Here is an 11,092-nt window from a genome sequence, read left to right on the forward strand (position 1 = left end):
GCCACCACAATATTTACCTTGGACTACGTTTCACTCTCTTTTATGTATTTTTTTTTCTCTTCATTTTCATATGCTTACCTGTTGCTGTGCAGCTATTTGAATTTGGGGAGGAATGGTGTGTTGAAAGAGAGTTAGAAGCGCCCGTGTTTGCCCCTGGATCACACTGTAATGGATTGGTACACTCCCCATGTCTTCATCCTGTATGTATATAAACGGTGCACACCTACGCAGAGCAGCAGTGGCGTAACACAGGCCCCCGCAGCGCCCGAAGTGCAGGGGGCCCAGAGCTCCAGGAAGCCCCCTCACCACAGTAACCTTGCCTGAGAGCTCCTGAGTGAGTCTGGAGGGAGGCCCCGCCATGTACTTTGCAGGAGGTCCCCCTCAAGTTTCGTTACGCCACTGCAGAGCTGTGTGCAGTTTATAGGGGCGTGTCTCAGTGTTTTATGCAGTGCGGACTTTTCGGGCCTTAGGACAACGAGAAATAGGGGGTAGGGTTATTATCACAGACCTGAATATAACAACAAAGAGATATACAGGCAACATTTCGAAACAAGAAAGAGGAAGATAATGAAAATAAATCGGGGTATTTATTTTCTCCATTAAAAGAGAGGAAATTTTAGGGGGGAAAAAAATCTAAAGTAAAGGCATTTTTTGTTTAAAAGTCGAGAGTCTCCTGCCGGAGTCTGGACTGTTGCATGTATGTAGTAGTCTGCATCAAACACTACCGGCCACTTGCATGTGTCCGCTATTCCAAACAGCAACTGCAGCACATAGCCACACATACAGATCATTTTTCAATGTCCTGCATCACTAATTTTGAGACTGAAAACATGGGTTTGTGAAATTAAAAGGCAAAATGACATTCCTGAAGAATGCAACCCGCTACCTCTTGCATGCTAAGCGAGCGCTCTACCACTTGAGCTGATTCCCCTCACGAGATATGAGTTACCTCTGTAGCAATATGACAAACACATACATGGCAACATTTTATCAGAGGTAAAGGGAGTTTAAAAACAAAATCAGGAGAATGTATTTCCCCCATTGGGCAGAGGCAATTTCAGGCGGAAGACAGCTAAAATAAAGCAATTTTTTACTTAAAAAATCGTGAGTCTCCTGCCTGAATCGGGTCTATTGGCATGTGTACAAATATGATAGCCTGCTGCACATGCAATTCTTTTTTAAGTCTCAGTTAGACAGCGCACATGCTGTCTCAAAGAGACATGTTGTTTTCAATCTGTGGGCTTCAGTCCTCCCATACGCTTACCATTTTCTCATTCCTTTGTCACTCTCATATCCTTTGTTGTCATGTGTCCATGGCATGCATGCATCATGCCTTTTCTTGTGTTTAGCCTCCCCAGAGCATGGATAAAGTACTTGTGTCCATCCACTATTGCCATTTCAGGAGCTACTTTTTTCTTTGTGTTTGAGCACTCCACACGAGTGCTCCCGTTTTCACGCGCTCCGTCTTCCGTTGCCTCTATACACATCTCACCCCAGCCAGATCGCTGTCACATCTGGACGCTGTTTTATCTGTGGAGCAGATACATGCAGGAAAACTTTAGAAGACATAAGGTACATTTTCATCTCACTTGTTTTATAACACTGAATTTATTGAACACATCTTTGGGTGTTGTTATTGTTATATAAATTCATTTACATTGCATTCATTGATAGTGCTCCTTTCCTACAATTACATGTAAAATTCAATTTCTGTGTTTAACCTAATCAGGAAGATATTTTCATGGTGCTTATTCTGGAGGCAGTAGAGCCCCATCGTGTCATCTTGTGGCCAAATACGAGACCGTGTGATACTCCAGCATAAAGAATAAAAACAATTCTAGCTATCGCGTCAAGAATTACATGGAGGTGAGGATTATTATTCTCTTTCTTTACTTAAACATTGCAGCAGCCAATGAAAACTTTAAACTACATAACCCGGTATGTCTTGCTACACCTTCTCTCCACTAATCACAGGCCATGTTGTTAGGCATATAAGTCACTGGGACCAAAGTCTGTCCTCTTTCTTGGCCAACCAACAATATAAGTCTATGAACTTCAAAAACATAGTAACAGAAACTCCGCCGGTCATCAGACAAAGTCCATGAGCCAGTTCCCTTGAACAAAGATGAAACTCCTCCGTCCTAGACAGGTAACGCGGTCGCCCCACTTCAAGACCGTTCAGGTCACTTTGGTCTCAGATCCTGAAAAGGGGAAAAGAGCCATATTATCTCCTTTTAGAAAATGTATCACAGACATGGGGGGAGGGGGAATGTATCAACCCACAATAAGTATATTGTTAATTTAACAAAACATGTATAAAAAAAATACACAAATCAACTGCAATCAGCGTTATGTCTAAACATGTCTAAGGGTGGGATAATCCTTCCCTCTGTGTCCTTAATAGAATTGAAAATCCTTGACGCGATAGACAGAATTTTTTTCATTCTATGTCAGGACATGGAGGCTTCATATCATGCTAGTTTAAAGTTGAGCCACCGCATTAGATGCAACATCAATAATTGGCTTGTGATAAAATACTTTGAATGAAGAACCAGAAGACCAATCCGCCGCAGCCAAAATGTCCTCCAAACGAAAACCAGTAACAAAAGCTTTTGAGGCCATAGCCCCCCTCACTGCATGAGCCCCAAAGATGGAGGCATTAATACCAGCTTCAGACAATAACGATTTAACCCAACAGGCCAAAGTCACTGAAGAGACCGGGCGGAAAGGTTTCTGCAAGGTAATCAACAGTTGACCTGTCACATCATTATGCAATTCACGAGTACAATCCTTATTACATTTTAACATTTCATAACACAAAGTTTCTGATGATGTGGAAAAGCAGGATAACTCACACATCTATAATTAGTTTTATTAAGTTGAGAAATTATAAAAGAGACTCCCAAAGGAGTAAATATTCCACCCGCCAAGGCACTTACATCAGAGACCCACTTGCAGGAAATAAGGCACAGCAACAAAGTGAGTTTCGCCAACAGTTGCTTGCGCAAAAGGACTTCATATGCGGGCCAATCCTAGAGAAAATGAAGTACAATATCGACATCCCATACCATGGAATATTTAAGTTTTGGTGGAAGAACCAACTTAATACCCCTCAACAGTTTACAAACAAGGAGGTGCTCACCTACAGGTTTACCATCTAGATGAGGATGGCCGGCCGATATGGTAGAACGGAAGTTAATAACCGTTCTATATGCCAGACCCTGGCACGCAACATCCAATAGGAAATTAATAATCATAAGGATACCTGATCCCAGGATCTCATTCACCACACCAACAAACCCACTCATGCCAAGCTGATTCATAACATTTGTGCCTAGAGGGAGCCCAAGACTGAGACAGGAAAGACACTGCGTCCTGCAAAACTCCTGGGACTTGACAGCGTCTCCGGAAAGTCTCCAGACCATGAGGGACAACAGCCTCTGCTTCACTAATGAGTGTGGCAGCCCCATCAGATCGAGAAGAAGATCCGGAAATGAGAGAAGTCACACCGAAGGTGCACATGACAGGATTAATGTCACTGGAAACCACGACTGCATCTTCCAATAGGGAGTTATCAAAATATTCTTTGCTTCCTGACAGAGAACTTGCGCCAGCACTTGCTGAATCATGGCTAACAGGGGAAATGCATAAAGCCTTCCCGTCGACCAAGACTGAAGAAAAGCATCCGAGCTGAGTGTTAGGGATTCTGGTCTTCAGCTGTAAAAAAAGGGGTAACTCTACATTCAGATGGGACGCAAAGAGATCAATCCTGCATGGTCCCCACTTCAAGTCCAGTTGTTGAAACACCCTGGGGTGAAGTCTCCAGTTGCTGGAATCCCAAAGAAAATGAGAATTCCAGTCTGCCACTACATTGGAACTGCCCGGAATGTATTCAGCTGTTACCGAAATGTGATGTGATGTTGAAAGCAATAGTGCCAAAAGTCCTTGGCTATTTCCGTCAGGAGACGGGACCTTGTGCACCCCAAACGATTGATGAATCATACCACTGACACACAGTCCATCTGCAATAGGATGCAGAAACTTGTTTTCCTCGGGGACAGAGTCCGAATAGCAAAAGAACCCGCAAGAAGGTCCAGACAATTGATATGAAGTTGAAGCTCCTCCGGGGACTATCTTCTCCCTGTCTTCACTGAGCCACAATGGGCTTCCCAGCCCCATCGACTGGCATCCGATTCTATAAACACCTCCAGGACTGATGCAAAGATGGCTTTGCCGTTCCATGCATTCATGTGATCTAGCCACCAGGACATTTCCATCCTGGCTTCCATGGACAATACAATCTGTTCCGAGTAGGTTAAACCCTTGCGAAGATGCAATATCTTCAACCGTTGCAGGGCCTGATGATAAAGAGTGCCTGGGAATATCGCCTGAATTGAAGTGCCAAGAGAACCACCAGGCGAGCCAGATTTCTCAAGGATATAGTCAGAGAGGCAAGCGCTCTCCTCAACTCCTTCTTGATCAAAATCCTCTTTTTTAACGGAAACAGTTGTGTCAAAATTGAGTCCACTTGAAATCCCCAAAACTCCATTGTTTAAGAGGGGATCATGACAGACTTGTCCGAATTGATGACCAACCCCAGATCCTGAAGCAGCTGTGTCTTCCAAGACAGGTGAAGTAAGACCAAGTCCACTCTCTGTGCCATGACCAGAATATCGTAAATAATCAGACAAACTCCCTGTTCCCAGAGATACTGTACAACCTGTCTGAGCAACTTGGTAAAACATCAAGGAGCAGACAAAAGGCTGAAAGGCAGGGCGATAAACTCAATCCATCGATGGGGCCATTAAAATTGCAGGAACCTACGATGATGCGGGAATATGGGAACCTCTAAATAAGCATCTTTGAGGTCGAGACGAACCATCCAGTCTCCCTCCAGTAATAGGTCCCTCAACAAGTGTATGCCCTCCATCTTGAAGTGGCGATACACAATCCACGAGTTGAATTCCTTGAAATTTAAAACTAAAAGGAACACTTGATCCTTTTTTGGAACCAGAAAAATGGTGCTGACAAACCCGTGAGGGTGTGGGCTTAATTCTGTTATATCCCCTTTCTGCAACAGTGATGAAACTTCGTTGTCTATAAAGCTGCTCTCTGTTAGGAAAAAATGGAGCGGGCTCAGTCTCTGGGACAAGTAGAATTCCAGGTGAAAACCCTGAACCATCTCAAGTAAACATCAGCGACGATATCCTAATCCACTCTGCCACAGCCGCTGACCATCTCAGACACCTGAGAAGTACCCTGCGTCGCCTCAGTAAACACAGTGCGACCCTCCACCAAGAGAAGTGTCTGTTTATCCAACCATCTCTGGAATTTTTTGGGTATGTATTCAATCAGCAAGGCATCCAGGTGGACCTGAAAAAGTCGCAAGCCATCCGAAGTGCTCCAACCACCCCCACCGAAGTGCCGAGTTTCCTTGGCATAGCTACTTACTGCGGGAGGTTCATCCCTTATCTCGCAACCCGCGCCAAGCTGCTGAGGGCTCTTACGAAAATGGATGGCAATGGGGACCGCGGGAAGAGGAAGCATTCCAGAGCATCAAGGATGCGCTACTGGGAGAATCCACCCTGGCATACTTTGACCCGGCGAAGTGAACAGAACTACTGGTAGACGTCAGTCCAGTGGGACTCGAGGCAGTGCTTGCCCAGGAACAGGAGCCAGGTCGATGGGCGGCTCTCTCATTTGCCAGCAAGTCCCTGACTCCCACCGAAACGAGGTACGCCCAGATTGAACGAGAAGCGCTCACCATAAAATGGGCCTATAACCACATCCATCTGTACCTGACGGGACAGCCATTCACCGTGGTAACTGACCACCAGCCATTGGTTCCCCTCTTCAAAGGATCAGCCCCTCATCCACCTCCACGGATAGAGCAATGGGCCGTGCAACTTCAGCCCTACCAGATGGAAGTAGTATACCGACCAGGGGCAAAGAACCCTGTGGACTTCTTGTCCCGACATCCAGCACCCCAGGAAGAGGAGGATGGCTTTGAAGGGTTGGAACAATATGTGAAGATGATCTCAGCGGCGGCATGCCCCCAGGCGATGACGCTTGAGCAAATCAAGAAGGCCGCCTAGCAAAACCCCATTTAGACCCAGACTCTCCAAGCGGTTCAAGAAGGGTCGTGGAAGAACTATCTTCAACAGGCTACCACGTGGGCACCAGAAGACTGTGGGGAGCTGATGAAGATATGGAGGATGAGGAGTGAATTGAGCGCCACGGCAGATGGAATACTCTTGAGAGGCCCGAGGCTAAGGATACCGCGATCTCTGCAGCAACAAGCGACCCAACTGGCTCATGGGGGTCACCAAGGTGTGACCAAAATGAAGGCAAGAATGAGAGAGAAGTTCTGGTTTCCGGACCTCGAGGCCATGGTGGAAGACTTAGTGCGCCGTTGCCCAGCCTGCCAGATAACCAGCGCTCCATAGAGGACGATCCCTGTAAGCACAGAAGAGGACTGTACCATCCCATGATCTAAAGTGAGCATAGACTTTGGGAGTTTCCCTGGAGGGAAGCACACGCTTGTCCTTGTGGATAGGTTCTCGAAATACCCTGTAGTGGAACCAGTCATGTCGACCGCCTTCGCCCACGTGGCCCCCGTCTTGGAGAAGGTGTTTGCCACTTTTGGGTTCCCCACGGAGATCCGGAGCGACAATGGGCCCCCGTTCCAGGGGGTTGAGTTAGCTACTTTACTCTCTCAACGAGGGATCCTTCACCACTGCGTCACGCCCCAATAGCCCCAAGCCAATGGGGAGGTAGAACGTTTCATGAGGACCTTAAACAAAATGCTGCATATTGACAGTGTGGAATAAGCGGATCCCGAACGGCGCCTCCATGAATTCCTCGGGGAATACAGAAGCACCCCACATTGCACTACACTGCGGAGCCCTTTGTCCCTCATGTTCAGAAGGCCATGGAGAGACTTGATCCATACGTGTCCAGGGTGGACATCCCCACTCCAGGATGTTGAGGAGACCCAGGTAAGACGGGAATGGCAGAATCATCGAGCAAGCATCAGACGCCACGTCGCACCCCTGTCACTCCGGGCGGGTGACACTGTCCTACTAAAAGAACGCCGGCCCGGGGGATAGTTCCGGAGCGTCCAAGAACCAGGCACCTGGACAGTGATGACCAGCAATGGGATGATGGTGACTGCCAGAAGAGGGGACGAGGAGGTATCTCGTAACATCTCCTGATTCAAAGAAGTCCTGGCAGAGTCTGGAGATGCTGACCCTTGACACCCACCGAGCTTGGGCAGAGACCCTCAGGACCGAGGAGAAGAAAATGATGACACTCTGGAGTCTGCAACCCTCAGATCCCGGCCTCCTTGTTCATCTCAAAGCAGACCGACGCCAAGTAAGTTGTTCATCCGAGGCCAGCAACATCGTTATAGCCTCCGGCCCAATCCTCGCCATAACCGGAGGCTTCAGGGCTTCGTGCGTTGAAACACGAGGGACTGTTACAACAGAAGTGATTGTTTACTAGATTTTCTTCTGAAGTTTTCGTTGTTCAAGATCCAAGTTGGGGAGGGATGTAATAGTTAGCAGTCTTGTGTTCCAGCTTGTTAGCCGGAACTGTGACCACGTCATCTGCAGGCCAGGCGTGGTCTGTGGGGTTAATAAAAGTGGAGGGCCCGCACGTGGGTCGTCTCCCATTACTGCTAACTATCGAGTGTGTGACCACGTTCTTGTCTGTGCTGCGTAGCACTAGGCCTTACCAGTTGGCAACCCTGCCAGCCACCACACCTACCTCCCTTCCTTCCCTAAAGACTGGCCGCCCGTCCGGCACTGACTAACCCGCTTCATCGCAATTCTCCAGAGTTGCGGCTAGCCTTCAGCTTCCTCCAGTGGGCTCCACCATTCCTCGCTCCACTGCTAAGGAGCTTCCTCCGTCTCGGTATCTTCCCTCGCTTTCTCCAACTGGCTGGTTTGTCTGTACGACTTGCTGGTTTCGGCGGCATCATCCTTTGGCTCCGGGCTCCCAGTGTAATCTCCATCTCTTTCGTATTTGTCCTCTGTCTTCTCTTTCCGTCCTGCCTGACTTACTGCTTCCTGTCCGTTCTCTCTTTCCTTGGCCCGCCGCGATTGGTTCCTTTCTCTCCGATCTCTACCTCTGTTGTGACGTGAGAGTGTTGTGATTTCTATAGTTATGTCCCTGCGCGGACGCCTAATTACCTTTGCTAATGTTGTGTCCCAGCTGTGACTCCGTACCAGCTGTGATGTCATCAACTGTCAACTGTACGTTGCCAGTTGACAGCTGATCTCGAACACGCTCAGACGTTGTTTCTGCTCCAGACATTCCTGGAGCCTGTGTTGGCTATTTGTACAATAAAGTACTCGTATACTTCACTCTTCTTGCGTGAGTACTTTACAAAGTGGCAACGAGCGCCAACACAGGAACCCACGAAGCAGCACAAATAATTAACAGATGAAAAGTTTGTGGCATGAAAATTCGTGAAATTGAAGCAGAAAAATAATACAACAATGGTACGGAATATGAACTTAAATAATCGTTGAAGGAAATACATTGAAGGTCAGTGAAAGATTTCGTGAGGAAATTATATCTGCCTTCTAAGACGATCTGCATGAGTAAATAATTGATGGACTGCTTTGCTGTACCGAGTTATCGGAAGTCTGCGCGTGTAAATTCTGGGAAGTAACTGCGGACAGATTCAACTTTAAAACTTCAAGTTGGTCATCGTGGATCTGCCCATGCACTCATCTATGGACACTCCTTCCTACTCTTCTACAGAGGTGTAAACGCACGTCCGAATGAAAAATACGCAAGTCTGAGCAATAGCGTGGTTGCAGTACAACCTGGAAAATTGTGAGTACAACAAATGTACATTCTTCATGAAAGAAACAGCTTTAGGTGAAGTAACTGTCATAACAGACTTCCAACTGAAATAACGATCAGCTGCTGTGCGTGTCATCTACACATGTAATCTGACGTAGCAACATTGACGCAAGGACTGAACGTCTAGCGGCCATCTTGAGTGAACAATATTCAGCGTTCTAGTCTACATGTAGCGTGCGTCAGCGCCATTTCAGGAATCTGTGTAGACACGGACTAGCGCGACCGCATAACGGAGCCCAGGAGAGTTTTGTAAGGGAGAACAATTGAAAGTTTTACGCGCACATTCAAGGTAACCTTATATTAAATAGAAAAGTCGCGCGCACAAGGAAATTGAAAATTACACGACTTAAAACTGCAAAGTACTTGTGAAATTGAATCCTCCATAGAGCATTAACCTGTTCATCACCTTCGCTTGCCTACTGCTTCAAAGGATCAGTCTGCAACTGTTTCCACACAATAAAAAATCGGAGGGTTTCATAAAAGGCGAAATTTTTAAGAGATCCCCAAACCTTACCGTTTTATTCTTGGAAAATATTTATTCATCAGTAGTCTGTAACTTTGAGAAATCTATTGCGTATGTGCATCCCAAACTAACCTGCGTTAAAAAATTATTTGTACCACTCAACATTTTACGTCTAATATAACATGGCATCAGGTTGTATTTGGAACTTGTCTCCCCCAGAAACCTTCTTGCGTGGAGGTGGTGAACCGACTCTTAAGTGGGAAGAATGGAGGGAGTATTTTTTGAACTGCATTTCGACATTGGAGGAGGATAATGAGGTAAAACCTGAAAAAAAATACAAAATGTTAATGCACTGTTTAGGTGCAGGAGGTATAAAGGTTTATAACTCAATTAATAAAAAAGTTAGAGCTGCAAATGAAGGGGACATATTTTTAAATGCAATAGATGATTTAAACACTTATTACAAATCCACAGTTTGCGTTGGGGTAGATCGTTACAAATTGTTTCATCGCAAACAGGGTAAAGATGAATCAATAGATGACTTTGTTTCTGCTTTAACAAACCTGGCAATTAATTGTAGATTCGGTGCACTCCACGATGAACTTATCAGAGATCAAATCGTAATGCAGGGCTCCAACGAAAATATCCAGGACAACCTATGTGCCAAAGGGGAATATCCCCTGCAAAACATCATCGATATTGCACGCAAAGCCGAACTAACAGGGCGTTGCGCTAACGCTGTTCTTACAGACAACAAAGAAAAGAAGGACAGTGAAAATGTGAGCAAAGTGAGCGATCACAAAGTCAACACTAAACAGACTTGGAATAAAGGGGGATACAAACCTCAAATAGAAAAATACGAAACAAGGAACTGGGGACGATGGTACAGATGTGGAAGTGCATCACACATGGCAAATGATTTAAAATGTCCAGCGCGCGAGGTAAAATGTTTCGAAATGCGGAGATAAAGGACATTTTTTCAAGGCATGCAACAAACGGAAATCAAGGCAAGTAAAATTGGTAGATGTATGTGATGAACAAAAACAAGGCATGTCAGATGAAGACGATATCAACATGTTCGTACTCAACATAGAGGATGAACAAGATGGTAAAGCAACTGGAATGAACTACACCAAAACTAAAAAACCGGTTTGCAACATGACCATAGGAGGAGTTAACATAAGCATTGTGGCAGACTCTGGTTCGCCCTATACAATAGTGAATGAAAGGGTTTGGTCAGAGAAATTCAAAGAGACAATCGGTGAACATCTTAAAAAACCAGACATAGTGATAAAATCATTCACAGGGGAGCAAATTGATGTGTGTGGCTACAGAGAACTCAATTTTGCATACAAAGGCAGGGAGTCCGCAGGGAAAGTGTACGTGTCCAGGATTGGTCCATCAGTTCTGGGATGGATGGACCAGGGGAACCTGGGAATAATTCTAGATCCCAGGAGAACGGATCCTGTTTTGAGTGTAACAGAGCACGATGATTATGCAAAATGCTTACTGAATGAGTTTCCACGAGTATTCAGCGGAAAGGTTGGCACATTGAAGGGGTGCCAACATAAAATTAAACTTAAGCCAATCACTATCCCTGTTATGCATGAAGTGAGGAACGTTCCTTTTGCAGTAAGAAATGATGTCAAAGACCAACTTGATAAACTTCTTGAAGGAAAAATAATTGAGAAGGTAGAGGCGTCAGAGTGGGTCGCACCCTTAGTTGTCGCAAAACAGTCAAATGGCAAGTTGAGA

Source organism: Triturus cristatus, chromosome 5_1 (genome assembly GCF_964204655.1).
Source record: "Triturus cristatus chromosome 5_1, aTriCri1.1, whole genome shotgun sequence".
In the NCBI taxonomy this organism is placed as follows: Eukaryota; Metazoa; Chordata; class Amphibia; order Caudata; family Salamandridae; genus Triturus; species Triturus cristatus.